At 44.0% G+C, this 22,654-nt stretch overlaps 1 long non-coding RNA gene across 1 annotated transcript in view; it reads right to left on the bottom strand.

Annotated features, from left to right (window-relative positions):
• LOC146862626 (uncharacterized) overlaps positions 1-22,654 on the bottom strand; it is a 145,782-nt gene that overhangs the window by 61,594 nt on the left and 61,534 nt on the right. The window contains exon 3 of the long non-coding RNA XR_014978491.1: positions 20,551-20,612. This is a non-coding gene — a long non-coding RNA (uncharacterized LOC146862626). The remainder of the gene's footprint in view (positions 1-20,550; positions 20,613-22,654) is intronic.

Genomic DNA, 22,654 nt, shown 5'->3' with positions numbered 1-22,654 from the left:
TTATGGTCTGTTATGCTGCAGCTTTCTCTCCTGTCTGTCCATTATGGTCAGCTAGCTACCATTGCCTCTTTCCCCTCTGTTGTCTGTTGCCCATGTGCATGGTCCTGTCCCCTCCCTATTGCTTTCTATGGATTGTTGTGCTGCACTCCCGTCTCGCATGCCCTGTGTGGTGTATTGTGCTGCTGCAAACCCTGATGCCTGCCCTGTATGGTCAGTTTGGTGCACCTCTCAATGTCCCTCCTGTCCTCTGTTATCCGAGTCCATGTCCCTACCCCATTCCTCCTGCCTACCATGATCCAATGTACCATACTTGCGAACATTTTGAACTTGGTAAGAGGGAGATTTTGAAATAAAACTGGGGTATTGATTTTCCCCTTTGAGTTACATTGAAAAAGAGAAGATTGTAGACAGGAAACAGATCAAGTAAAGCCCATTTGAGCTCAAAAACATTGGACGTTTCCAGGCTGAAACGGGTCTGTTGGCATGTATGGTTGTATGACCACTGCCTCTTCCTTCTGCCCACAATGGTCTATTATATTGCCACAGCCTCTCTTGCCAGTCCTGTATTGTTGGTTTGTTGCCCCTGCCCCCCTTTCCACTGCCCTCCATAGTCTGTTGTGCTGCCACTGCCCTTCCTGCCTGCCTAGTGTGGTCAAATTGTTGCCTCTGCACTCTCCTACCTGCCTTCAATTTTCAGAGTCCATGCCCCTGGCCTCTGCCTCTCAACAGTATCCCAATGAACAACTAGATTGCTAACTTTCTATATTTATTACAAAAGTGTGGAATGCCTGATGTCATCTTGATGTAATCAAAACTGTAATGCCTAGAGCATTTCCTTTAGAAATTACATATATGAGAGTGTCTTATTTGCATCAAAATTATGGTTAGTGCTCTAAAAAACTAAAATGAGGACATATTTTCTGAGTTTTCAAATAGCGACAAAGAACTTTTAAATTATTTGTAATCTTGTTTTTTTTATCCAGTTGACCACTTGAGTAAATGTTGCATCCAAGGGGAGAGGGTGTGGTGTTACTTCCAGAGCTGCAGACTTTGCAACTGGGGAACCAGGTTGGAGTTTCTGCTTCAGCTCAACATTCTGTGATTCTGGTCAAATCACTTAATCTCCCCATGTCTACAACCAAAATGAATTTGATCTTGTGTGATGTAACCAATGTTCATATAAAGCATTCCAATACCTGACAAGTCTGCACTATATAAAACTGCAAATACACAAAAAAAAGTGTTTTGCACACTTCTGTCATTGGGCTACATTTGGGCTACATCTGGGTGATATTTGGGCTACATTTGGGCTCTTTTGTCTCTGGTGGCCATTTTAGGAGATTTATTTGTTATGAAGTTTCATAATTTCCTCATTTACTGCACTCTCCTCAGTAGGAAATGCTTTCAGTTTTTTACTTTGATTCCATCAAGAAGGTATTCAGATATGTCACACATTTGCCATAAATTCTGAATGTTAGCACTCTAGTTGCTCATTAGATCACTGTAGTAAAGCTACTGCTCACCACGGAAGTCTGCTGCTAGTATTAGAAGTGCATGTTTCAGTCTGCATATCAGAATTTTTTAATGAAATAGAAGAGGATTTGAGAAGTCACTCAAACTGTGCCCTAATTTTTCTTTCTTCAGCACTAATCATAATTTCTATGGCAAAATGAACCCCCTCATTGTGTTCCTTTTTAAATTAAATGTTTTAAGTGTTACCAGTTTATTTCAATGAAGATGGCTTCAGGTGTGCCATACTTTTGTCATACGTAAGATAGTAAGCGCTCTAGTTGTTCTTTAGAACACTCTGGGACATTCTGTCATTGGGCTATACTTGGGCTACATCTGGGTGATATTTGGGCTACATTTGGGCTCTTTTGTCTCTGGTGGCCATCTTGGGAGATTTATTTGTTATGAAGTTTCCTAATTTCCTCATTTACTGCAGTCTCCTCAGTAGGAAATACTTTCAGTTTTTTACTTTGATTCCATCAAGAAGGCATTCAGATGTGTCACACATTTTCCATAAATTCTGAATGTTAGCACTCTAGTTGCTCATTAGATCACTGTAGTAAAGCTACTGCTCACCAGGCAAGTCTGCTGCTGGTATTCAAAGTGCATGTTTCAGTCTGCATGTCAGAATGTTTTTATGAAATAAAAGAGGATTTCAGAAGTCAAAATGTGCCCTAGTTGTTCTTTCTGCAGCACTAATCATAATTTATATGGCAAAATGAACCCCCTCATTTTGTTCCTTTGTAAATTAAATGTTTTAAGTGTTACCACTTTATTCCAATCAAGATGGCTTCAGGTGTGCCATACTTTTGTCATAAGTAAGACTGTTAGCGCTCTAGTTGTTCTTTAGAGCACTCTGGGAAGCTGCAGTAGAACACAAAGGAATCAACTGACAGTCTCTGCCCTTGTTGGATGTACATGTTTTACTGAGAATGTCAGACTTCATTCTTACATGACTGAGAAAGATAATGTGAATTTACAGAAAATATGCTCTCAGTTTAGCTTATAGATCACCTTCCAAACCTCTGCAGGGGTGTGGAATTTTCCAAATAATCTAGTTGTCCAAGGGACAAAATGCCACTGAGATCTACATGTCCTGTAAAATCTACTTGTCCCACCTACCCCCATTCCACATCAAACCTAAGGGCACCGGCTGACAGAGAAACATTAATATATTTTTGCTTTATTAAAATCAGTAAACCATTGAATGCTGTGCAATAATAATGCTAAAGGAAAACTTGTCAAGCGATATTATCGCGCCCCTGCGCCCCCTCCCCTTAACCCTGATGGCAATTCTTTTATTTCTATTCCCCTTTTTTTCCATTTTTTTTGGCTGTGTATTTATTCCCACAAAATACGTACATTTCAAACCATACGTAATGTACTAATTTACCGTCACCCTTGGCTGTGTATTTAGTCCCACAAAATGCGTACATTTCGAACCATACGTAATGTACTAATTTACCGTCACCCTTGTAAAAACGTATGGGTGGGATATAAAAGGTGTCAGCCAGCGTGCCTCCTGCCATTTCCCCCTCACTTTTGCAGCTGGCCAGACGTGAGCCCTACGTTCCTTGCGAATCGGTAAGTTGTATCGAAAAAGAAACAGCAAAGTTGGGAGCTCCCTTTAATAATAGGAATCGTTTTTTCGCCAAATGTACCCTCTTTGCAACATTAATCAATTGTGTAATGTATATTTGTCGGTGTGTTTACGCAGTTATGGGCTGAAAGTTAATAGCTCACTATTCTATATTAGGACTTTAAGTTATAAATTGCAAGTCACCAATGGATCTCTCTTTTGAAAGCATTTATCTGCAGATCTGTTCCCATCCTATGCACTCTGTAATCGACTTCGTACATGTTCTTTGCAGCAGGCATATTAACCCTCTGCACTAACTTCACCGAGGTCACAACCTCAACTATACAAAACACAGATCTTTTCGCCAAATGTACCCTCTTTGCAACCTTAATCAATTTTGTAATGTATATTTGTCGGTGTGTTTATGCAGTTCTGGGCTGAAAGTTAATAGCTCACTATTCTATATTAGGACTTTAAGTTATAAATTGCAAGTCACCAACGGATGTCTCTTTTGAAAGCATTAATCTGCAGATCTGTTTCCATCCTATGCACTCTGTAATCGACTTCGTACATGTTCTTTGCAGCAGGCATATTAACCCTATGTACTAACTTCACCGAGGTCACAACCTCAACTATACAAAACACGGATCTCTTTCCAGGATGGTAATTCATCACACAAGTTTCCTACACATTTCTGTGAGGCCTGGTAATTGCCGGCGGAAAGAAACGCTGCAGCAGGTGCTTCGAAAGCTTTTAGTGCTGGCTGCGCCGTGTGCGACAATGTTTTTTTTCCCATAAGCCAAAGGAGTGAAAGTGTAGGAGTCACATGTCACCCATACTGGTAGGCAGTAGTTTAAGAGTGCTTGGTGTGGAGAAGCACAAACGCAGAGTCGAAAAAGAAATAGCAAAGTTGGGAGCTTCCTTTAATAATAAGAATCGTTTTTTCGCCAAATGTACCCTCTTTGCAACATTAATCAATTTTGTAATGTATATTTGTTGGTGTGTTTACTCAGTTCTGGGCTGAAAGTTAATAGCTCACTATTCTATATTAGGACTTTAAGTTATAAATTGCAAGTCACCAACGGATGTCTCTTTTGAAAGCATTAATCTGCAGATCTGTATCCATCCTATGCACTCTGTAATCGACTTCGTACATGTTCTTTGCAGCAGGCATATTAACCCTCTGCACTAACTTCACAGAGGTTACAACCTCAACTATACAAAACACGGATCTCTTTCCAGGATGGTAATTCATCACACAAGTTTTCTACACCTTTTTGTGAGGCCTGGTAATTGCCGGCGGAAAGAAACGCTGCAGCAGGTGCTTCGAAAGCTTTTAGTGCTAGCTGCGCCGTGTGCGACAATGTTTTTTTGCCCATAAGCCAAAGGAGTGAAAGTGTAGGGGCCCGATTCACAGAACTAACTTAAGACAAAATCCTAAACTTACTACCATTTTGGTATTCACAGAAGGCACTTACTCATTTTGGTATTCACAGAAGGCACTTACTCATTTCGGTATTCACAGAAGTTAGGAGTCCTAACTTTAGGACTCCTAAATGCCTTCTGTGAATACCGAAAGTCTTAAAATTAGGATTTTTCTCAGTTTAGTAGTAGTATAGTAAGGACTCCTAACTTTAGGACTCCTAAATGCCTTCTGTGAATACCGAAAGTCTTAAAATTAGGATTTTTCTCAATTTCGTAGTCCTAAGTTTAGGAGTCCTAACTTTAGGACTCCTAAATGCCTTCTGTGAATACCGAAAGTCTTAAAATTAGGATTTTTCTCAGTTTAGTAGTAGTATAGTTAGGACTCCTAACTTCAGGACTCCTAAATGCCTTCTGTGAATTCCGAAAGTCTTAAAATTAGGATTTTTCTCAATTTAGTAGTCCTAAATTTAGGACTCCTAAATGCCTTCTGTGAATACCGAAAGCCTTAAAATTAGGATTTTTCTCAGTTTAGTAGTTGTAAAGTTAGGAGTCCTAACCTTAGGACTCCTAAACTGAGAAAAATCCTAATTTTAAGGCTTTCGGTATTCACAGAAGGCATTTAGGAGTCCTAAAGTTAGGAGTCCTAAATTTAGGACTACTAAATTGAGAAAAATCCTAATTTTAAGACTTTCGGTATTCACAGAAGGCATTTAGGAGTCCTAAAGTTAGGAGTCCTAACTATACTACTACTAAACTGAGAAAAATCCTAATTTTAAGACTTTCGGTATTCACAGAAGGCATTTAGGAGTCCTAAAGTTAGGACTCCTAACTTCTGTGAATACCGAAATGAGTAAGTGCCTTCTGTGAATACCAAAATGAGTAAGTGCCTTCTGTGAATACCAAAATGGTAGTAAGTTTAGGAATTTGTCTTAAGTTAGTTCTGTGAATCGGGCCCTAGGAGTCACATGTCACCCACACTGGTAGGCAGTAGTTTAAGAGTGCTTGGTGTGGAGAAGCACAAACGCAGAGTCGAAAAAGAAACAGAAAAGTTGGGAGCTTCCTTTAATAATAAGAATCGTTTTGTTCGCCAAATGTACCCTCTTTGCAACATTAATCAATTTTTGTAATGTATATTTGTCGGTGTGTTTATGCAGTTTTGGGCTGAAAGTTAATAGTTCACTATTCTATATTAGGACTTTAAGTTATAAATTGCAAGTCACCAACGGATGTCTCTTTTGAAAGCATTAATCTGCAGATCTGTTTCCATCTGCGGTATGAAGGCTCCGGACCCGCGATGTTAAACCCGCGTTGCGATGGCAGCGCGTGAATCTGAATTCGTTGTAATGGGTGTTTCCCCCATGAAGCGGTGGTAGCGCAGCGCGCCTGCTTGCGATACGCTTTTTTGACGTCCTCATCTGAGGCGCCGAGGCGGGCCAGGCCTAGGCTTTTGTACTAATTAATCTACCCACGCACGGTTGCTAAAAATATAAATAAAAGAAAATCGCAGCACCTCCGTCACAATATCACACAATTCAAGCGGGCAAAACTGCTTATTTTACCTGAATGCTTATTGCAAGCCTCGTGGCGGCCACGGACTACTGCTTGCAGAGGCTGAGTGACGTTTCACTCCCCCAGCCAATCACTGGCTAGAGCCCAGTCATGGGCTGCTAGCCAATCAGATGCCGCCAAAGGCTCTCTGCAAGCTTCGGATTGGCTGTGAGCCCCAAAGTGCCCACAGCCTGTTGTTTTAACGTGATTAAAACGTGATTAATGTCTACATGTCCTTCGGACATAAATAGACAATAAATCTTCTTGCCCGTCAATATAAACAACATGGTTCAGGCGATATGATTCCCCCACCCCTGCCTCTGTGGGAAAAGTATGAGAAAATAGTTTTCTCTCAAACATGGTTCGTGATATCACAGCAGAAGGCCTTTTCACATGGTAAAATCACCTTAGAACACACCACAATTCCTAAAATGAGTATGGTACCATCAACAAATGATTTATGATGTAACTAAAGTCTTAAAACCTTCTATTAACTGCAATGCTTTTTAATGAGGTGCTATCATGTATATTGGTCCCAAGATGGCTGCCAACACTTCTTGGATGAAGTACTGACAGCCAATCAGATCTCACGATGAGATGTGTGGTTAGGCTCCGCCCAGATATGTATATGATTTTACTTTTGATTTTCTCAGGAACTACTGAACGGATTTACACCATATATGCAAAAGGCACATGCCTGACCTGAGGACTACCTCTTTGCCAAATTTCAAGTAATTCTGTTCAGCTGTTCGGGCTGTACCTTGGACTAAAGGTCCCTATGGAAAATTGCATGGGAAAACGCGTTTTGGGACCCCTTTTTTTCTCAGCCCCCGCTTAACGAATCCCCCCGAGACTTTCAGGGTAGGAGCGGAGCGGAGCGCCCCACGTGTTTTGAAAGTTTCGCGAGAATTCGTCAACCTGCGCCAAAGTTATTCCAAATAGAATGTTGCGGATTTCCTATGGAAACACGGTCCTAACTATAACTATCTACTGGCGACCGCCAGTAGATAATATGTGTGTGTAGATATATTACCTACTGGCGATCACCAGTAGGTAGTTATAGTTAGGACCTAGTTTCCATAGGAAAAGCGTTTTTGATTTGCCAATATCTTTAGTGCCGTTTGATGAATCTTCGCTAAATTTTCAAAACTAATGGGGTGCTCCAGTCAGCTCCTGTCTTGAATGTTTCGGGGTGATTCGTCAAGCAGGGGCTGAGAAAAAAGGGGGTATGGTTTTTAGTGCTTCATTTTAATAAGCCCCCAGGTGGGCTAGGTTCCGGGGCAAAGTTGTTAATATATGTGGGGGCTGCACGGGCCCCCTCAGCCCTGGGGACTGCCACCATCCTGGGGGGGCTCCTGCCTCCCCATGCTGCCCTGGGGACCACCACCTCCCTGGGCATTCCTTATTATGGGGCAGGTGGCCTTGCGGCCCCCCCAAACCCCGGGGACTGCCACCTCCCTGGGGCTTTAATGATGCAAATTAGTGTGGGGGGCTCCTGCTCCTCCCACACTGCCCCAGGGACCGCCACCTCCCAGGGCAACACCGAAATTAAGGGTGGGGGGTTGCGGGCCCCCCAAAGCCCTGGGGACCGCCACCTCCCTGGGGCTTCAATACAAATACAGAAGTGTGGGGGGGCTCCAGCCCCACCCCACAATACCCCAGGGACCGCCACCTCCCTGGGGCATTGAGTATGTAAATACAGTGGTCTGTTGCGGACCCCTGGCCACCACCTCCCTGGGGCTATGTTTACATTGGAAGGTGGGCTGCACCCCCCCCCTTCCTGGAGCTCTCCATGGCCCTGGGTACCGCCACCCCATAGGGCTGGTTCCAGCAATGTCTTGGGTTACCCAACACAGGAAATTGCAGTTTGCTTCTCTTCATGGAAGCGAGAGCAGTTAAAGTGCTCTCGCTTTCATGAAGCGAAGCAAATTGCTTTTGGACAAGGGGAGCTGCATGTTTGCAGCTCAACTTGTCCAAAAGCATTGCCTGCTCGCACAGGAGGAGAGGAGCTGGTTGGGACTGCGGGGGCATTCGGGCTCCCCCCATGTTCCTTAACATGAGGCCAGGCCCTGGGGATGGGGTTCCCGGGGCCAAAAGTTGCCCATGGAAGGGATGCCAAGCAGACTCCCTCCCATAAAGATGTAAAAAAAATAAAAAGAGGCACAGCTCCGGGGGATGGGTCCCCGGGGACAAAAAAGTTCTCAGGAGGGGGGCTGCGTGGCCCCTCTCCTTTAAATGTACCTTTTTTTTAAAAACATGCGGCCATCCCCCAGGTCATGGGGTCCCTGGGGCCGAAATCGGCCTTTAGAGGGGGGCTGCGAGGCCCCTCTCCCATTCTTTTCAATAATTTTATTTAAAAATGGGTCAGGCCCTGGGGAATGGGGTCCCCAAGGGCCCAAAAAATATTAAGAGAAGGAGGGTGACACAGCCCCCCTTTAAAAAAAAAAAAGAGAAACTGGCAACTCGACGGAGGCCCCGCTACCACCCTGCACCCCTCTGCAAATGCACCTCCTGGCACGTTCTGAGTTGGGGATTAAGTCCCCTTGAATCTTAAGGGGGCTTAGTGGCCAACTAGCCCACCAGGTGCCTCCAGGAAACCCAACACAGTGGGATTGCTGAGAGGTGATTTGAGGCCACACCCCTTTTTACACAACTCTGCAAACATGCCTTTTGGTGCATTGCTGGTGGGACGATGAGGACCTCTGGACTAAAATGGACTTCATCCCTCGAGCAGCAATGCGCCAGGAGGTACATTTGTAGAGTGGTGTAAAAGCAATCTAGCTGTGTGGGGCTTACTAGAGATAACAGGAGGGCTAGTTGGCCACCCAGGACCCTCTGGAGACTAGGGGACTTCATCCCCAACCAATAGCACACCAGGAGGCAGGATTGCAGAGTGGTGGAGAAAGGGGGCGTGGCCTGTGTCCACCTTGCAGCAATTCTACTATCTGGGGCTTACTGGAGGTATCACATGGGCTAAGTGGCCACTAAGCACCCCCAGCAGCAAAGGGGACTTTAATCCCCATCGAAGAGCACGCCAGGGAGCACATTTGCAGACTGGTGGTCAAATGGGGCATGGCCTGCTATGAGAACTTATCAATGCTGCTGTATAGGACTTACTGGAGGTAATCTGAGGGGTAGTTGGCCCCCAGTTGGGATTGCTTAGTGGTCTTTGGAGGCCACACACCCCCTTGCTCCACCGCTCTTCAAACACGCCTCTTGGCACACTATGGTTTGGAGGATGAAGCCTACTTCCTCCTGAGGGACTTTTGGGGCCAAGAAGCCCTCCTGGTACCGCCTGTAAGTCCTACGCAGCGGAATTCCTGAGAACTGGTTGGAGGTCCAACCCCCTTTCCCCACCACTCTGTAAATGTGTCTACCAGTTAAAGAAGCAAATATAATGTAATAGGTCTTGCATTTGCAAGAGCTAGAGCTAGAGCTAGAGCTATTGGAGTTGTAAATGTAAGCGTTTTTTACTAATGTTTTTTGAAGTAGAGTAGATGTAGGTTGTGTGTAGTGGAATTATGTGGTATATTATGCAGTGAAATTATGTGGATAGAAAGTATTTGGTATTTAGTGTATAGGAATTATTTAGAGTGGGATTATGTGGTATGGAAAATAATTATGTGGTACGGTAGTCTGTGTTGTGGAGTGGTAAGCTCAGGTTTAGTCATTCTCATTTCCATAGAAGCTAAACTATAAACTCTGCATTTGCCACATAATCCATCATCTACTGCATAATCTGCAGATTTGAACAAAAAAACACTTGTTTCTAACTCAAACAGCTCCAACATTACCAAAATTGCTGCAATAAGTGTTGCAGAGTGGTGGAAGGCCCTTTTCAAACCTAGAATGGTCACCTGTTACTTATTGCTAAATGTGGGTGTTAAATTGGTACTTATGGTGTGCAAACCACTGTTGCTTCTTTCTGCACCTCCATTGCCTTTTACTGCATTTCTGTTGCTTCTTTCTATACCTTTCTTTCTTTTTCTGTACTTCTCTTGCCTATTTCTGCACATCTCTCCCACTTTCTGCACCTTTCTTGCCTCTTTCTGCAGCTCTATTGCCCCTTTCTGTATCTCACTTGCTTATTTCTGTATCCCTCTTGCCTCTGTCTGCACCCTTCTTCCCTTTTTCTGCACCTCTCTTGCCTCTTTCTGCACCACTTTTTCCTCTTTCTGCTCCTCTCTTGCCTGTTTCTGAACCTCTCATGCCTCTTTCTGCACTTATCTTATCTCCTTCTGCACCTCTGTTGCTTCTTTCTGCAACTCTCTTGCCTCTTTCTGCACTTCCCTTGCCTATTTCTGCACATCTCTTCTACTTTCTGCAACTCTCGCTCTCTTGGATCTTTCTGCACCCCTTTTGCCTCTTTCTGCTCCCTTCTTCCCTCTTTGTGCAACTCGCTTGCCTCTTTGTGCAACTCACTTGCCTCATTCTGCATCTCTCTTCCCTCTTTCTGTACCCCTCTTGCCTCTTTGTGACCTCTTCTGGCTGTTTCTGCACCGTTGTTGCTTCTTTCTGCCCTTCTCTTGCTTCTTTCTGTACCTCTCTGGCATCTTTCTGCATCCGTGTGCCTCTTTCTGCACCCTTCTTCCCTTTTTCTGCATCCCTCCTCCCTGTTTCTGTACTTTTGTTGCTGCTTTCTGCACTTCGCTTGCCACTTTCTGCACCTCTATTGCTTCTTTCTGCACCCCTGTTGCCTCTTTCTGCACTCGTCCTGCCTGTTGCTGCACCTCTCTTGTCTCTTTGTGCACCTCTCATGCCTGTTTCGGCAACTCTGTTGCTTCTTTCTGCACTTATCTTGCCTCTTTCTGCACCTCTCTTTCTTCTTTCTGCACCTCTCATGCCTCTTTCTGCACTTCCCTTGCCTCTTTCTGCACCTCTGATACTTCTTTCTACAACTCTTTTGCTTTTTTCTGAACTTCTCTTGCCTCTTTCTGCACCTCTCTTGCTTCTTTCTGTATCCCTCTTGCCTCTTTCTGCACCCTTCTTCCCTCTTTGTGCAACTCACTTGCCTCTTTCAGCACCTGTCTTTCCTCTTTCTGCTCCCTTCTTGCCTCTTTCTGCACCTCTGTTCCTTCTTTCTGTAGTTCTTTTGTTTGTTTCTGCACCTCTCTTTCCTCTTTCTGTACCCTCGTGCCTCTTTCTGCAACCTTCTTCCCTCTTTCTGTACCTGTCTTGCCTCTTTCTGCACCCTTGTTCCCTCTTTCTGCACACCTCCTGCCTGTTTCTGCACCCCTCCTGCCTGTTTCTGTACTTTTGTTGCTTCTTTCTGCACCCCTGTTGCCTCTTTCTGCACTAGTCCTGCCTCTTGCTGCACCTCTCTTGTCTCTTTGTGCACCTCTCTTGCCTCTTTCTGTGCCTCTCTTGTGTCTTTCTGCATATCTCTTGCCTGTTTCGGCAACTCTGTTGCTTCTTTCTGCACTTATCTTGCCTCTTTCTGCACCTCTCTTTCTTCTTTCTGTACCTCTCATGCCTCTTTCTGCACTTCTCTTGCCTCTTTCTGCACCTCTGATACTTCTTTCTGCAACTCTTTTGCTTCTTTCTGCAATTCTCTTGCCTCTTTCTGCACCTCTCTTGCTTCTTTCTGTACCCCTCTTGCCTCTTTCTGCACCCTTCTTCCCTCTTTGTGCAACTCACTTGCCTCTTTCAGCACCTCTCTTTCCTCTTTCTGCACCCGTCTTGCCTCTTTGTGCACCTCTGTTCCTTCTTTCTGTACTTCTTTTGTTTGTTTCTGCACCTCTCTTGCTTCTTTCTGTACCCTTGTGCCTCTTTCTGCAACCTTATTCCCTCTTTCTGTACCTGTCTTGCCTCTTTCTGCACCCCTGTTCCCTCTTTCTGCACACCTCCTACCTATTTCTGCATCTCTGTTGCTTCTTTCTGCAGCTATCTTGCATCCTTCTGCACCCCTTGCCTCGCTCTCCACCCCTTTTTCCTCTTTCTGCACGTGTGTTGCCTGTTTCCGCACCTCTTTTCTCTCTCTCTATACCCCTGACTCTTTATGCACCTGTTTCTTTTTTCTGTAATTATTTTGTTTCTTTCTGTACCTCTCTTGCTTCTTTCTGCACCCCTTGTGACTCTTTCTGCACTCCTCTTCCCTCTTTCTGCACCTCTCTTGCCCCTTTCTGCAGCTCCGTTGCTTCTTTCTGTACTTCTCATGCTTCTTTCTGCACCTCTCTGGCTTCTTTCTGCACCCCTTGTGCCTCTTTCAGCACCCCGCTTCCCTCTTTCTGCAACCTTCCTGCCTCTTCCTGCACCTCTGCTCCTTCTGTCTGCAATTCTTTTGTTTCTTTCTGTACCTCTCTTGCTTCTTTCAGCCCCCTCATGCCTCTTTCTCCAACCCTCTTCCTCTTTTCTGCATGTCTGTTGCTTCTTTCTGCACTTCTCATACTTCTTTGTGCACCCCTTGTGCTTCTTTCTGCACCCCTCGTGCCTCTTTCTCCACCCCTCTTCCCCCTTTCTGCATCTCTGTTGCTTATTTCTACACTTCTCTTGCCTCTTTCTACACCCCTCTTCTCTCTTTCTGCAGCTCTGTTGCTTCCTTCTGCACCCCTCTTCACTCTTTCTGCACCCCTCTTGCCTCTCTCTGCACCTCAGTTCCTTCTTTCTGCACTTCATTTGTTTCTTTCTGCTCCTCTCTTGCTTCTTTCTGCACCCCTCTTGCCTCTTTCTCCATCCCTCTTACCCTCTGTTGGTTCTTTCTTCACTTCTCTTTTCTCTTTCTCCACACCCGTTTCCTCTTTCTGCACTTCTTTTGCTATTTTCTGTACCTCTCTTGCTTCTTTCTGTACCCCTTGTGTCTCTTTCACACCCCTCTTTCCTCTTTCTGCACCCTTCTTGCCTCTTTATGTACCTCTGTTTCTTCTTTCTCCACTTCTTTTGTTTCTTTCTGCAACTCTCATGGTTCTTTTTGCACACCTTTTCCTCTTTGTGCACCCATCTTACCTCTTTCCACACCCCTCTTCTCAATTTCACTACCCCTCATCTGTCTTTCTGCTCCTATGTTACTTCTTTCTGCACTTCTCTTGCTTTCCTTCTGTACCTCTTTAGCTTTATTCTACACCCCTTGCGCCTCTTCCCCTATGCTGCACCCTTCTTCCTTCTTTGTGCACCTCTCTTGCCTCTTTGTGCACCTCACTTGCTTCTTTCAGCTGTTCACGTGTTTCTTTTTGCACCTCTTGCTTCTTTCTGCATCCCTTGTGCCTCTTTCTGCACCCCTCTTGCCTCTTTCTGCATCTCTGTTCAATGTTTCTGCACTTCTTGTGTTTCTTTCTGCAGCTCTCTTGCATCTTTCTGCACCCCTTGCCTCTATCTCCAGCCCTCTTTCCTCTTTCTGCACCTCTGTTGCCTCTTTCTGCAGTGCTGTTCCTTCTTTCTTCACTTCTTTTGTTTCTTTCGATGCATATATTGCTTCTTTTTGCACCCCTAGTGCTTCTTTCTGCACCCCTGTGACTCTTTCTGCACCTCTTTACCCTCTTTCTGTACCCTTCTTGCCTCTTTCTGCTGCTCTGTTGCTACTTTCTGTACTCCTCTTGCTTCTTTCTGCACCTGTCTGACTTCTTTCTTCATCCCTCATGCTTCTTTCTGTACCCCTCTTCCCTCTTTCTGCACCCCTCCTGTCTCTTCCTGCACCTCTGTTCCTTCTTTCTGGTCCTATGTTGCTTCTTTCTGCACTTCTCTTGCTTCCCTTCTGCACCTGTCTTGCTTTTTTCTGCACCTCTCATGCTTCTTTGTGCACCCCCCTTCCCCCGTCCTGCACCCTTCTTCCCTTTTTTGCACCTCTCTTACCTCTTTCTGCACCTCAGTTGCCTCTTTTTGAAGTTCTCGTGTTTCTTTTTGCACCTCTCGCTTCTTTCTGCACCCCTTGTGCCTCTTTCTGCACCCCTTTTGCCTCTTTCTGCACCACTGTTCATTCTTTCTGCACTCCTTTTGTTTCTTTCTGCAGCTTTCTTGCGTCTTTCTGCACCCCTTGCCTCTTTCTTCACCTCTCTTTCTGCACCTCTGTTGCTTCTTTCTACACTGCTGTTCCTTCTTTCTTCACTTCTTTTGTTTCTTTCTGCGCATATCTTGCTTCTATCTGAACCTCTTGTGCTTCTTTCTGCACCCTTCTTCCCTCTTTTTACACCTCTAGTGCCTCTTTCTGCACATCTCTTCTCTCATTCTGTACCCCCTGCTTCTTTCTGCAGCTCTGTTGCTTCTTTCTGCAGCTCTCCTGCACCTTTCTGCACCCCTTGCCTCTTTCTCCACCGCTCTTTCTTCTTTCTGCACCTGTGTTGCCTCTTTCTGCACATCTGTTCCTTCTTCCTTCACTTCTTTTGTTTCTTTCTGCGGATATCTTGCTTCTTTCTGTACCCCTCGTTCCTCTTTCTGTACCCTTCTTCCCTCTTTCTGTACCCTTCTTCCCTCTTTTTGCACCTCTCTTGCCTCTTTCTGCAACTCTCTTCTCTCTTTCTTAACCCCCTGACTCTTTCTGCACCTCTGTTCCTTCTTTCTGCACTTATTCTGTTTCTTTCTGCACCTCTCTTGCTTCTTTCTGTACCCCTGTGACTCTTTCTGCACCCCTCATGCTTCTTTCTGCACCCATCCTGTCTGTCTCTTTCTGCACCTCTGTTCCTTCTTTCTGAACTTCTTTTGTTTCTTTATGTAGCTCTCTTGTTTCTTTCAGCACCCCTCTTGCCTCTTTCTCTACCCCTCCTCCTCCTTTCTGCATGTCTGTTGCTTCTTTCTGCAATTCTCCTGCCTCTTTCTCCACCCCTCTTCATTCTTTCTGCACCTCTGTTGCTTCTCTGTGTACCTCTCTTGCTTCTTTCTGTACCACTTGTGCCTCTTTCTGCACCGCTCTCTTCCCTCTGCTTCACCCCTCTTGCCTCTTTCTGCACCTCACTGCCTCTTTCTGCAGTTCTCGTGTTTCTTTTTGCACCTCTTGCTTCTTTCTGCACCCCTTGTGCCTCTTTCTGCACCCGTCTTGCCTCTTTCTGCACCTCTGTTCATTCTTTCTGCACTTCTTTTGTTTCTTTCTGCAGCTCTATTGCGTGTTTATGTACCCATTGCCTCTTTCTCTACCCCTCTTTCCTCTTTCTGCACCTCTGTTCCCTCTGTCTGCACTGCTGTTCCTTCTTTCTTCACTTCTTTTGTTTCTTTCTGCGCATATATTGCTTCTTTCTGCACCCTCGTTCTTCTTTCTGCACCTCTCTTCCCTCTTTTTGCACCTCTCTTGCCTCTTTCTGCACATCTCTTCCCTCTTTCTGTACCCCGCATGCCTCTTTCTGCAGCTCTGTTGCTTCTTTCTGCAGCTCTATTGCGTCCTTCTGCACCCCTTGCCTCTTTGTATACCCCTTTTTCCTCTTTCTGCACCTGTGTTGCCTCTTTCTGCACCTCTGTTTCTTCTTTATGCACTTATTCTGTTTCTTTCTGCACCCCTCTTGCTTCTTTCTGCACCCCTGTGACTCTTTCTGCACCCCTGTACCCTCTTTCTGAACCCCTCTTGCTTCTTTCTGCAGCTCTGTTGCTTCTTTCTGCACTTCTCTTGCTTCTTTCTGTACCTCTCTGACTGCTTTCTTCAACCCTCGTGCTTCTTTCTTCACCCCTCGTGCTTCTTTCTGCACCCATCCTGTCTCTTCCTGCACCTCTGTTCCTTCTTTCTGCACTTCTTTTGTTTCTTTCTGCACCTCTCTTGTTTCTTTCTGCACCCCTCTTGCCTCTTTCTCTAACCCTCCTCCTCCTTTCTGCATGTCTGTTGCTTCTATCTGCAATTCTCTTGCCTCTTTCTCCACCCCTCTTCATTCTTTCTGCACCTCTGTTGCTTCTCTCTGTACCTCTCTTTCTTCTTTCTGCACCCCTTGTGCCTCTTTCTGCACCCCTCTCTTCCCTCTTCTGCACCCGTCTTGCCTCTTTCTGCTCCTCTGTTCATTCTTTCTGCACTTCTTTTGTTTCTTTCTGCAGCTCTACTGCGTGTTTATGTACTCATTGCCTTTTTCTCTACCCCTCTTTCCTCCTTCTGCGCATCTCTTGCTTCTTTCTGCACCCCTGTGACTCTTTCTGCACCTCTGTACCCTCTTTCTGTACTCCTCGTGCCTCTTTCTGCAGCTGTTTCTTCTTTCTGCACTTTCTTGCTTCTTTATGCACCTCCCTGACTTCTTTCTTCATCCCTTGTGTTTCTTTCTTCACCCTTCTTCTCTCTTTCTACACCCCTCCCACTTTTCTTTCTGTACCTCTGTTCCTTCTTTCTGTACTTCTTTTGTTTGTTTCTGCGCCTCTCTTGTTTATTTCTACACCCCTCTTGCCTCTTTCTCTACCTCTCCTTTCTGCATGTCTGTTGCTTCTTTCTGCAATTCTCTTGCCTCGTTCTCCACCCCTCTTTCTTCTTTCTGCACCTCTGTTACTTCTTTCTGTACCTCTCTTGCTTCTTTATGCACCCCTTGTGCCTCTTTCTGCACCGCTCTCTTCCTTCTTTTGCACCCCTCTTGCCTCTTTCTGCACCTCTGTTCCTTCTTTCTGCACTTCTTTTGTTTCTTTCTGCACCTCTATTGCTTCCTTCTGCTTCCCTCTTGAATCTTCCTCCGCCCCTCTTCCCCTTTTCTGCATCTCTGTTGCTTCTTTCTATACTTCTCTTGCCCCTTTCTACACCCCTCTTCTCACTTTCTGTACCTCTGTTGCTTCTTTCTGTACCTCTCTTGCTTCTTTCTGCTCCCCTTGGGCCTCTTTCTGCACCGCTCTCTTCCTTCTTTTGCACCCCTCTTGCCTCTTTCTGCACCTCTGTTCCTTCTTTCTGCACTTCTTTTGTTTCTTTCTGCACCTCTATTGCTTCTTTCTGCTCCCCTCTTGGTTCTTCCTCCACCCCTTTTCCCCTTTTCTGCATCTTTGTTGCTTCTTTCTATACTTCTCTTGCCTCTTTCTACACCCCTCTTCTCCCTTTCTGTACATATGTTGCTTCTTTCTGTACTTTTCTTGTCTCTTTCTGTACCTCTCTTGCTTCTTTCTGCACCCCTCTTGGCTGTTTCTCCATCCCTCTTACCCCTTTCTGTATCTCTGTTGCTTCTTTCTGCACTTCTCTTGTCTCTTTCCTTTCTCCACCCCCTGTTCCCTCTTTCTGCACTTCTTTTTTTTCTTTCTGTACCTCTATTGCTTTTTTCTGCACCTCTCATGTCTCTTTCACACCCCTCTTCCCTCTTTCTGTACCTCTCTTGACTATTTCTGCATATCTTTTGCCTGTTTCTGCATTTTTCTTGCTTCTTTCTGTACCTCTGATGCTTCTTTCTTTAGTTCTCTTGATTCTTTCTGCACCCCTCTTGCCTCTTTCTGTACCTCTGTTTGTTCTTTCTGTACTTCTCTTGCTTCTTTCTGTACCTCTCTTGCTTCTTTCTGCACCCTCTTCCCTCTATCTGCACCTCTCTTGCCTTTATTGCACCTCACTTCCTTCTTTCTGCACTTCTGTTGCGTCTTTCTGAACTTCTCTTGCTTTTTTCTATGCCTTTCTTCCTCTTTCTGCAGTTCTCTTGCTTCATTCTGTACTTCTCTTGCCTCTTTCTGTAAATCTCTTGCTTCTTTCTACACTTATCTTGCTTCTTTCTGCACCTTTCTTCCTATTACTGTACTTCTATTGCCTCTTTCAATGCTTCTCTTGATTCTTTCTGCACCTTTCTTCCTCTTTCTGTACCTCTCTTGCCTCTTTTTACATCTGTCTTCCTCTTTTAGCACTTATCTTTCTTCTTTCTGCACCTTGCTTGCTTTTTTCTGCACTTCCCTTGCTTCTTTCTGCAACTCTCTTGCTTCTTTCTATACCCCTCTTGCTTCTTTCTGCATGTCTCTTGCTTCTTTCTGCACCTCCCCAGCCTCTTTCTGCACCCCTCTTCCTGAACTTCTCTTGCCTCTTTCTGCACTTGTCTCGCCTCTTTCTGCACATTTCTTACTCTTTCTGCACCTCTCTTGTCCTTTTCTGCACTTCTCTTGCCTCTTTCTGTACTTATCTTGCCTCTTTCTGTACTCAAATTGGAAGTGCAAGCTGTCAAGCTTAAAGGTCTGTGTGCTCTTGTGACTGAGGTATATGTCTACTTGTAGATGTATGCTCACATGTGTTATGCATCTGAAGATGATAGCTTAAAAAGCGGGTATCATCTCCTATATGTAGTAAAATCTTCTCAGTTCTGCTCTGTCATTCAGTTGCACAGGCAGACATGTCTTACATATGTAGGTGTTATATAGCCCCTCGAATATACTACTGAATACCCATGTTCCCTGTATTATGAGCAGAAAGAAATACATACACCTTCTTGTACACAAATGTACAGAGTATGCTTTTTGAAACACACGTATTCAAGTATTTGTATGTTTATTTTTATGTAATATGTCACTAGGTAAAAGCACAGACACATGCATGCATGCCGTCACAAGTTTGGTGAGACTTACAACAGTGAGATGGTTAGGATTGTTGTTTCACTTTTGATAGGCCTAACATTCTGAGCATACGATGAACAGTGAACCTTCAAGAGAAAAGTGAGGTTTAAGCCATCTTGGGAGATGGATTAGTGATTAGGCTACTTTGTATGAGACTGTGGAAAGGTACAGTCAAAGTAGGCCTCTTCATGCACCTCTGTTGCTTCTTTCTGTACTTCTCTTGCTTCTTTATGCACCTTTCTTCCTCTTTCTCTACTTTTCTTGCCTCTTTCTGCACTTCTCTTGCTTGTTTCTACACCTTTCTTCCTCTTTGTGCACATATCTTACCTATGTACGCATAGTTAGAAACCAGCATTTAAAAAACCTTAACAATTCACTGAAAAATCAAGAGGTTTCAGGCACATTATAGTTAGAAATTAGTATTTAAAAAACCTTAGAAATTTGCTGAAAAAGCCACTTTTCACACCTTAATTTACACACCCACCAGCTTAAATACAGGTCATATGAAAGAGCCCAGACCCTTACCACACTACGCTATTCACAGTTATCATGCAAGGGACCACTGTCTACTATACATATGTGCAACATGCGAAGAGTAGAGATACATTTTTCTCAAACCCTTCTACGGATACTTCTCACCTTTGTAAGATGTGTCAGTGGACAGGTCACTTCCTTCCTAGACAGCACTGCATCTCACTTTTGTTTGTTCTAAGGAGTGGTGTCAGCACAGAGGCCACTTCTTCTCTACACCGTACTGCACACACCCATGTTGTTCTGGAGATAGGTGTTAGTGCAGACAATGTTTCCCTACATACTACTTTATATGTTTGTCATGCTGAGAAGAACTGTGGGTGGACAAGGACAATCATTTCCACATGCTAATATATATGGTTACATTCCCTTGGAAGAGGTCTCAGTGGGGGGGAGGCTAGTATATGGTATACTTACTATGGAATAGTGAGGTCTTATTTGTAAGGTGAGTACCTTCCCTACACTACTATGCATACTACTGGTCCTGGGGAAAGCTGTGATTAGAGAGGGAGTGTCTCTTAACACCCTGATCTACACACTGGTTTCTTTAATGCAAGTTGTCAGTGGACAGGCCAGTCTCTCCCTATAGTCTAGTAGTGGGGATTATAAAGGATAAGTACTGTAATGAACGAAAATGTAAATTCATTCTCTAAAAAAAGTTTATGATCTTGTGAGAGTTTCATAAGATCCTATAAGAAAAAGAGGGGTACAGAAAATCTGGTGCATATACATTCTACATATTACAACAGGATAGGTTCCGTTCAAATGTAAATTCCATTATAAATGTATGCTCTTGTGAGACGCTCGCAAGAGTAAAGCAGCAAACACTGCTCCCTCGCAGTGGACGCTGAGGACTGTGAGCCTGGCTCTTGCGAGAGGCTCAGGAAAGTCAATCATGCCATGTAGGCTAACATAGTACAAACAGCATACATAGTAAAAGTGTAGGGTAGCCATGTAGGGATGTTTTAATGATTTTGGACATGCTTGACCTATGCAGCTCTGCTTGTCTCAGTAGAAAAACATGATCTGCTTACATAAGCAGCCAAAAAGGCTTTCTTTAGATAAGCAGGGCTATTTTCTGCTTGAGCCTTGAGGACCTGATCAGGAATAGTGTCACCAATTCAAAAGATGTGGATGCCCTTGCTGAGTTATCAAGCTCTGCAGCATGGGCTAACTCAGCTCGAGCAAGACGTTGAGGGTGTATAGCTCTCAATTGTCACTACATCCCAGTAGTACTCATGCTGTATTGCTTGTTTCGGCTGCCCCTTCTAAATTTCTTTTTGTATGTTTTACATATGACATATTTCTCAGCTACTTTTTTCCCACCTGGCCTAATTTAAAGAAATTGCCACACCAAGGTCTCCTTGGGTGGCTGATGTGCCTCGGTTGTAGAACAGCACTAGACTGATCATCTGAATATGAGGATGATATTCTGGTGACAGAAAATCAGCAATGTCAGAGAAGCAGCCAAAATGGTCTAAACACAGCAAAACCTAATAGCCAAAGAAACAACAAAGAATGAATCTTTATTTTCGAAATAAAGACATCCATATGAACTAATCACAAACCTTCCTTGGGATGTCAATCTTCTCCTGGGCGTCTCACGGGTCTCTCGTGCGAGGCTTGCAAACTGGAAAAAAAATTGGACTTTCTTTATCTCTCAAATGCAACAATACATCAACAGTTTTTCTATCTTAAATTACACTTCTTATTTCTTATTTTCTTCCAAATTACAAAAATATACTGCTATGAATGTAATTCCCAATGTATGATCTAGTGGGAGCCGGATGGGAAGTACAGTTCCCTCATAGTCCATGCAGGCAACTGTGTGTTCAACTCCCGCAATCGTGTTGCGAGAGCAGTAAGTTTGTAAATTAAATAATTAATACAATATAATACTGTAATGACTCAATTATTAAAGATTAGCATTCAATAATAACCCGCCAAATGAAAAAGGACTCTGTACAATAGATTATAACAAAATGTATAGATCTTCGATCTCAACAGTCTCTGCAAGAGAGATCACACACCTTAAAAATGGATATACAAGCTGAGAACAAATAGTTTACCATACAGTAAAAAACTGATCTGTGTCTTTTTTTAAATATAGATATAAAGCGTATGTAAAAGTAGATACAAGGACTATGAAAACTATGCTTGGAACTTTACTCAATATGTGAGCTACAAAATCTGAGAAGATCAACATTCTAAAGTGCAAATATAGTTAGAGTAGTTAGTTTGTATGTATCATATATGTGTATATATATATATATATATATATATTCACTGAAAAAACCATAGGTTTCACACATGTTATAGTTAGCGGAAATTTTACTGATAAAAAACCAGTGAAATTCCCCCGTTATAGTTAGTGCAGGCAACTATAACTCACGCGACCGCAATCCTCTGCTGATGCTAATACTGTATTTAGACACTTATTTGCCCATGTCTTCTTCCATACATTTTTAGCTATACATATATTACAAATATTTTTTTTTCATAAAGACACATATGTCATCAGCAGAAGATTGCGGTCGCGTGAGTTATAGTTGCCTGCACTAACTATAACGGGGGAATTTCACTGGTTTTTTATCAGTAAAATTTCCGCTAACTATAACATGTGTGAAACCTATGGTTTTTTCAGTGAATTTGCAAGGTTTTTTAAATGCTAATTCCTAACTATAACGTGTGTGAAACCTATGGTTTTTTCAGTGAATTTGTACGGTTTTTTAAATGCTAAGTTACTTTACGCCATTCGTGGCGTGCGCGCCCACTTAACGCAGTTCGTTCCGTGCGTGCACGGTGCGCTTCGCGCACCGTGCGTGCACAGTAAGCACGCGGTGCGCTTCGCGCACCGCGTGCCCACGTTACGCTAGATGGGCCATGTACGCACGATGCGCTTCGCGCACCGTGCGCACATGGAGGACATATGATGCACTTCGTTTTGAAAGGTAATATTTTAATTTTTCGTAATTTTTATAAGCCATGCACAAATGGTGCCCTTCGGGCACCATTTGCACACGGGGTGGAGAGAGTGTGGATAATTTTTTCTTTTATTATTTTTGGTTAAAATATTATAGTTTATCGTACCGCTTATAAGCCATGCACAATTGCTGGCCTGCGGCCACAAATTGCACACGGGGTGGGGAGAGTGTGGATAGTTTTTTTTTTTTTATAATTTTTTACCGTACGCGTACGGTAAGCGTAATCGGCGAAATAAGCTAAAAAATAAAAATTTCATTTTTGGCCTTGGGGGATCTTTGGGGACTCCCTCAACATGGCTATGTGTGTGGGAGCTGTCTAGACAGCCCCTTTACATGTTTTTTGGCTTTATTTTAAAACCTAACTCTCAGTGCGAGAGAGAAAATGGCGGCCGCCGCTTCCTGGTTTCGGCCGATTCGAATGTTTACTAAGATCTAAGAGCCAATCAGAATCGCGCTCGCGCACGCCACCGTACGCGTACGGTAAGCGTACCGTAAGCGCACCGTAAGCTGGCTCAGATATATATATTGATTTAAAGGCTATTTTCTCAGAATCTACTGAACAGATTTACACCAAACCTACAAAAGGCACTTCCTTGACCTGAGGACTACCTCTCTGCCAAATTTCTAGTAATTCTGTTCAGCCGTTCGGGCTGTAGCCCTGTCTAAAGGTCCTATGGAAAAATGCATG

Source organism: Triturus cristatus, chromosome 2_2 (genome assembly GCF_964204655.1).
Source record: "Triturus cristatus chromosome 2_2, aTriCri1.1, whole genome shotgun sequence".
NCBI classification, from domain to species: domain Eukaryota; kingdom Metazoa; phylum Chordata; class Amphibia; order Caudata; family Salamandridae; genus Triturus; species Triturus cristatus.
This window is presented reverse-complemented; position numbering and strand designations above follow the sequence as displayed.